Source organism: Hyperolius riggenbachi, chromosome 11, assembly GCF_040937935.1.
Source record: "Hyperolius riggenbachi isolate aHypRig1 chromosome 11, aHypRig1.pri, whole genome shotgun sequence".
Lineage (NCBI taxonomy): Eukaryota > Metazoa > Chordata > Amphibia > Anura > Hyperoliidae > Hyperolius > Hyperolius riggenbachi.
In genome coordinates this window covers 99,005,468-99,013,300 of record NC_090656.1, presented here as the reverse complement: position 1 = coordinate 99,013,300, position 7,833 = coordinate 99,005,468, and positions in this window count along the sequence as shown.

Genomic DNA, 7,833 nt, shown 5'->3' with positions numbered 1-7,833 from the left:
CTTTGTTTAGTGAAACAGACACCAGAAAAATCTTGCCTGTCTCTGCAAACACTTCTGCAGAAATTACCTGTGTTAATAAAGTTCAACTCCTGTCTGATCCAGCAGATGCGCAAACATTGTGTCTTGATCTTCCTGTTTCTACACCTCGCTCTAGTTTCGTGAATAGCTCAGAGCATCTGCTATGTGAACCTGAAATCGCAGAATTATTACCTTGTTCAGAAAATTTTCCAATAAATTTGCCCTGTACCATGAATTGTGCAGTAGATCTCTCCAATGAAACTCAGGTCACAGAATCATTATGCGGTCCAGCAGGTGCTTCCATGGTTTTGCCCTGCAATATGGACTGTTCCGTGATCCTGTCCAGTGAAGCTGTGGTCGCAGAGTCTTATGCTTCACCCAGTACTTTGGATATTTCAAACCCTCTAGCAGAAGGGTCTGAGGCACTGCTTACCTCAGTTGGTGTTGCAGTAATATTCACTTGTCTAGCAGCTGTTTTGGAATTACAGTCTGCTCTAATAAAACTTGATGAATTTCTGCCCAGCAAAGCAGAAGCCATTGAAATATTGTCCTCGTCAGCAAGTGTGTTAGATACCTTGCCCTGTACACAGTCTGATTTAACCAATGTTGAGTCCCTCTCCAGTGTTGTAACAGCCGAGGAACTCCAGCCCTGTCCTCTGAATGTTTCAGAAGTCTTGCCCTGTAACATGGATAATTCTGATTCTCTGGTCAAAATAATAGAAATCTCAGAATTTCAGTCCGGTCTGATGAGTGTTTCTGAAACCCAGCCCTGTATCCTGAAAGATTCTAGTTCTCTGGCCGCTGTGGCAGAGGTTCCAGAGTCCCCTTCCTGTCCAGGGAATTCCTCAGTTTTGCCTAGTCCAGTGGGGGCTGCTGCAATACTGACTTGTTCTGCAGCGCCTCATGAGCTCCAATCCAGTGTATTAAACGAGTCTCTGTCCAGTCCAGAGGTAGTTGTGGAGTCCCTATCTGGTTCAGTGCATACATCAGAAGATTTGTCCTGTTTTGTTGGTGCCCCTGAATCTGATTTGTTACTGACTTTGCTGGAATCAGCGACATCTAAGTCTGATCCAGCATTCTCGTGTAAAAGTCCAGTGGTTGCGAAGTTTAGTCATGATGATTTTTTTTTGGCCAGTCCTGGTTTTGGTCCTGTCTTGGCTGACCCTGAGGCTCACAGTTCCTTGACATGCCCAGAGGTTTCTCTTGTGCCGGTGTGCCCAGATGTTCTTTGTGTGCCAGAATGCCCAAGTGTGTCTAAGGTGTTAGCGTGCTCTGATGCTTCCTTAGTGGGAACACGTTCTGATGTTGCCAGTCTGCCTGCATGCCCAGAGATGGTTCTGGTCCCTGAAAGCCCTGATATTGATGTTTGTCCTTGTGGCCCTGACTCGGGAATTGCCCTAGGTTCCATAGGGGTTCTTGATAGTTCTCCATGTGAGCCTAAGGGGCGTTCTGACCTATGGGGATCTCTTTGGAGCTTCAAGGTGTTCTGGGAGGTCTCTGAGAAAACCTGTCCTGGTACCTTGGACTGGTTCAACAGTGGGTTTTGTGTTGGTAAAGACAGTACCGGTGGGCATTGCAAAGGCTTTGGCGTTTCTGAACGGTTCCTGGAAGGCGGTGGGTATCGCTCAGGGAATTTCGGAGGGCTTTCTTCTGGAAATCATGGTTCTGATGGGTGTCACACTGGGGCTTGTGGTACTGATGGGCGTGGTTCTGTAGGTTCTGGTTCTGATGGGTCCAGTCTTGTGGGGACTGATTCTGGAATTCGGTCTTGCCGGGCTGTCCCGGTCATCATGAATTATCAGTCAGACTGTTTTGTTGGGAATTTCGGTTTTGAAAAGCGTCTGGAATCCGCTTTTAAAGGCGGGGGTACTGTAATGATCGCTGCTGCAGCAGCTATTACTGGAAGTATTAGTGCTGCAGCTCAGGCAGTTCTGATCTATTTCCATGCAAGTTGCATAGCTTTGTCTGTATTTCCCTGCTGTCAGCTTGTGACTGATTATCATTCACCTGTGTGGGAATCTGCATGTCTGCTCCCATTGGATGACCTCAGTATAAAGATCTGCTTCCTGCAGGGTTTCCTTGGGTTTTCATAGCTTCAGCTTAAGCCTGTCTTGCTGTCGCTTTAGCCCCCGATCGTGTTTCTGGTTATAAAGATACGTTGCTGGTCTTTGCATCATATATTGGTTCATTGCCAATATATATGCATACCAGCACGTTTATTATTTTCCTTGTATTTGTGTTATGTTAATACATCAGTGTCGCTGATGTATACGTACACGAACTCGGGAATTGCCCTAGGTTCCATAGGGGTTCTTGATAGTTCTCCATGTGAGCCTAAGGGGCGTTCTGACCTATGGGGATCTCTGCGAACTGTTTATATCCTGTGTGCAGTTAGTCAGCTTTCCAGCACGTTTTGGTAGGTTGCGCGTACCGTGACCACCCGTGCTGAGGTAGTTACCCTGCTCCTGGTTCTGTTTGTGGATTGCGTTCATCTCTGCGAAGAGATAACGAATCCTTCTGAATCCTGTTCTGTTACCGTTTGTGGATTGCGTTCATCTCTGCGAAGAGATAACGAATCCTTCTGAATCCTGTTCTGTTACCGTTTGTGGATTGCGTTCATCTCTGCGAAGAGATAGCGAATCCTTCTGAGTCCTGTTCCCTGTGTTACTCCATTCCTAGTCAGCGTTCCTGCTTATGTCATATATCGGTTCATTGCCGATATATACATATGTTAGTCAGACGTTACAAATAGTTTCATTGATAGCTGTAATTGTAATACGCTAGGAAAACATACTTATTGTATATTTATCTGTGTTACGTTCATCTATCTTGGTCCTGCTATTTTCTGACTATCCTGTCCTGTCTTTGTGAGGCACGCCATCGCCGCATCGCATTGGCTGCCTCATTCCAGTCTGTCTGGTTTTGGACGCTTGCTGTCGCTAAGTAGCCGCTAGCTAGCAAGCGTTCATTCTGTCTACCTGTCCTGATCTCCTCAGTTCTGGTTTGTGCGCTCAGCGCTACTTTGCGCTGAGACGTTATAACGAAAGCATTGTTTGTGGCTGTCAGATCTGCACCGGCTCTGTGCGCCACAATCTCCTATTGGAGTCAGTCCTCCCCTCCACTATACTAGGGATAGCCTGTTTCCTGGTGCTAGTGTGTGTACCTCCTCCACGCCAGCTCATGCGTTGCATGCTGACTGTGGAGAATACACCACCAAGCCTAACACCAATGAACCAGATACTGAAGAGAATTCTGAACAAACCGGGAATCCAGAATTCTCTCAACCTCATACTCAGGTTCACCGTCAACAAGCACAGGAGGGGGACCAGAGTCCACCTGTACTGCGGGTTTCAGCAATGACACATGAAATGTTCTTACTCCCCGCATTGACTGAGGTAATGTCACTTGATAAGATACCCTATTGATCCTTTTGGCTACAGGATATGGACCTATAAATTTAGGTCCAAGTTTAGCTGATGGCTGTCGTAAGGCGATATGCCGAGTGGAGATCCAGACAAGATCTCCGGGAGAGAACTCCCACTCAGGAGAACGCCTTCGGTCAGCCTGTTGTTTCTGGGCCGAGACTGTTTTCCTTAAATTATTATTAACCTCCCTCCAAAGAGTTCTTAGCGTCTCTTGCCAGACCTCTAGGGCAGGAAAAGGTGAGGACCTGACAGGGAGTGATGAAAACCTTGGTGACCTTCCATTGACAATTTGAAAAGGTGAAAACCCAGAGGAAGAACTCCGAAGATTATTATGGGCAAATTCAGAATATGGTAAGTACTGAACCCACTCTGTTTGATTGTCTGCCACATAACATCGGAGGTATTGTTCCAAGGACTGATTCATTCTCTCCGTTTGCCCATTAGTTTGGGGATGAAACCCAGATGAAAAGGAGAGGGTGATCCCTAATGCCTTGCAAAATTCTCTCCAGAATTCTGAAATGAACTGCACCCCCCTGTCAGATACTATGTTCTCAGGAACCCCGTGAAGACGAAGAATGTGGATTACGAAAAGATCTGCAAGTTCTTTAGCGGAAGGAAGTTTCTTCAAAGGTACAAAATGAACCATCTTAGAGAATCGGTCCACAATGACCCAAATCACCGTATTACCGTCCGAGGGTGGTAATTCCCCCACAAAATCCATGGATACATGAGTCCAGGGCTCGGAGGGTATAGGCAGCGGCTGGAGGGTACCCATCGGAGATACACGTGAGGGTTTACTCCGTGAGCACACTGAACAAGACACAACAAAATCCTCAACATCACTCCTCCACGAAGGCCACCAGACGCTCCTGGACAATAATTCTCTAGTTCGAGCCACTCCAGGGTGACCAGCTAGCTTATGAGCATGAAAGAATTGAAGTATTTGTAATCTGAACTGTAACGGTACAAACATGAGGTCAGACGGTTTCCCTACTGGACTATCCTGTTGGTAGGGAAGCAGGACAGAGGCAATATCCCTCATAGAGTCTATACTGGCTACGACAATTTTCTCAGATAAAATTGGATCTGGTTCGGAGGGCAGTACTGATTCAATGTCAAAACATCGTGAAAGAGCATCAGCCTTGATATTTTTGCTTCCAGGTTTAAACGTGATGATGAAATCAAACCTAGAAAAGAATAAAGACCACCGTGCCTGCCTGGGATTTAACCTCTTAGCCCCCTTCAGATATTCCAGGTTCTTATGATCCGTATAGACCGTAATCACATGTTCCGCCCCCTCCAGCCAGTGTCGCCACTCCTCAAAAGCCAACTTCACGGCTAATAGCTCCCTGTTCCCGATATCGTAATTCCTCTCTGCCTCAGAATTTTTTTTCGAAAAAAACGCGCAAGGGTGAAGTCTCCCTTGTGATCCGGAGTACTGTGACAAGACTGCCCCAACCCCGATCTCTGATGCGTCTACCTCCACTATGAATGGCCTGGACGAATCGACATGGTGCAAAATGGGGGCCGAACAAAAGGCAGTTTTAAGACTCGTAAAAGCAGAAATGGCTTCGGGAGACCAACTGCTAACATTAGCCCCTTTCTTAGTCATGTCAGTGAGGGGAGCTACCAGAGCGGAGTACCCCTTTATAAATTTCCTGTAATAGTTAGCAAACCCCAGAAAACGTTGTAAGGCCTTTAGATCAACTGGTTGCGGCCAGTCTAAAACTGCCGCAACTTTACTGCTATCCATAGCTAACCCAGATCTGGAAATGATATAGCCAAGAAATGGGACTTCATTGACTTCAAACAAACATTTCTCCAACTTGGCATATAATGAATTCTCCCGTAACTTTTGTAATACATACTGGACCTGAGATCTATGTTCCCTGATATTGCGAGAAAAAATCAGAATGTCGTCCAAATAAACGACCACAAATTTCCCTACCACCTCCCTAAAAATGTCATTAACTAATTCTTGGAAAACAGCGGGGGCATTACACAGACCAAAGGGCATGACTAGGTACTCGTAATGCCCATCCTGAGTATTAAATGCCGTCTTCCATTCGTCACCCTGTCTAATTCTGACCAGATTGTAAGCTCCCCTGAGATCTAGTTTAGTAAAGATCTGGGCACCTGTGACCTGAGAAAAAAGATCATCAATCAGGGGGAGTGGGTATCGGTTCTTTATCGTTATGGCATTAAGAGCTCGATAGTCGATGCAGGGACGCAGCCCCCCATCTTTTTTCTTTACGAAGAAAAATCCTGCCCCTGCGGGTGATCTAGAGGGTCTAATGAACCCCTTATCTAAGTTTTCCTGAATGTACTCCCTCATGGCCACCTTTTCGGGTCCCGTGAGATTATAAAGATGACCTCTAGGGGGCATGGTTCCTGGTCTAAGCTCGATTGGACAGTCATAAGGCCTATGAGGTGGTAGTGAGTCGGCCGATCGTGGACAAAACACATCAGCGAAGGAGCTATAAGGCTGAGGTAAACCTTGAGGGGTTAATTGAGTGGAACGAAGAGGGCATTTTGATATGCAGTGCTTCTGACAGTAGGTTGACCAAGACAGCAACTGACCAGAAGACCAATCAATCTGTGGAGAATGTAACCGTAACCAGGGAAGGCCCAATATAATCGAGCAAGAAGGCATTCTGATAAGGTAAAATCGTAATTTTTCACAATGTAAAACCCCAACGGTGCAGATTAATTCAGGAGTGATAGAGACAGGTTGACTATCTTGTAATGGGGAATCGTCGATTGCAGTGACTATGATACGTTTCTCAAGAGGAACCACCGGTATGCCTAATTTAAGTGCTAAATTATAATCCATAAAATTGGCTGCAGCGCCCGTATCAATAAAAGCCTGCAGTGCAATGTCTTGTTTGCCCCAAGAAATGGAAATGGGAAATAAGATTTTATCTTTTGGAGGTACGGAATTCTCGCCCAGGGTAGTACCCCCGACTAACCCTAGGCGGAGAAGTTTTCCGGCTTCTTGGAACAAACAGAGGCAATATGACCCTTGTCCCCACAATATAAGCACAGACCCTCTTTTCTCCTTCTCAATTTCTCTGTCTCGGATAATTTAGAGTGACCCAGCTGCATGGGCTCCTCAGTAGAAGAGGAAGTGGTAACACTTGTGGAAGGTTGTGAGCGCATGAAGGGTCGCTGCCTGGTAGACCTGTGAAAACGTACTCTGCGGTCTATTTTGATGGCAAGACTTATGGCCTCATCTAAAGTTCTAGGTTCAGGATGACTTAGCATTAATTCTGACACAGAATCAGACAACCCCGTTAGGAAGCGATCCAAAAGAGACTGCCCCTCCCACCTGGTAGAAAATGACCATTTGCGGAATTCCGCAGCATAGGTTTCCACTGAATTCTGACCCTGTTTGAGTCTTTTTAGTTTCCTCTCAGCTGTGGCGGAAGTATCTGGATCGTCATACACGACCGCCATGGCTTCGAAAAAATTTTCTACAGAGGTAAGAGCCTCATGACCCAAGGGTAGGCTATAGGCCCATGTCTGTGAGTCTCCTTGTAAAAGGGTTTTTATGAGCGTGACCCTTTGCAACTCAGAACCAGAGGAAATGGGACGCATTTGAAAATATGATTGACACCGATCCCGGAAATTACGGAAATCGGAGCGTTCTCCTGAAAACAATTTGGGTAACGGCATTTTGGGTTCAACCGGTAATACAGGAGCGGGATTAACTGGTGCTTGCAGGTTTTGCACAACCTCAGCTAGTCGGTTAAGCTGGACCTGCTGATCTTTAACGGTCTGGTTTAATTGAGCGACGACTGTCGTCAAAGTGTTAACCTGCTGGACCAGAGCATCCATTTTTAGGTCCGCTGTACTGTCACGATCTGTGACGATAGGTGGACGCAGAGAGTGTCTGATTACCGGTAATCTGCAGTATCACCGGCACACAGACGTATATCTGATTATGGGTGAGCTGCAGTCTCACCGATAATCCGATATATGAACTAACCCCTGCCCACTCAAGGTGTATAGTGATTGGTGCAACAGTAATAGGCACTACGCAGTGGCGAGACACACTGCTAGCGGCAACTTCCGTCCAGCGGCAAGGGCCCGCTGGAGGAGGATAGTGAAACAAGCAAAATTCGGCAACATAGTATCAATAAAGCAAGGTACAGAATCAGGAGGCTAGGACGGAGTCTAATAACGAGCCGGGGTTCGGCAACAGGAGATCGGAATATCAAGGTACAGTATCACAGATCAGAGTCGAAAACGAGAGGTACAGCAAGGTCGGCAACAGGAGATCAGATTGGCAAAAGTACAAGAGGATTAGGCAAGAGCAAGGTTAAGAACGAGCAAAAAGGTCAAAGGCACAGATAAATACAATGGTATGTTTCTTCCAGTACTTATATAT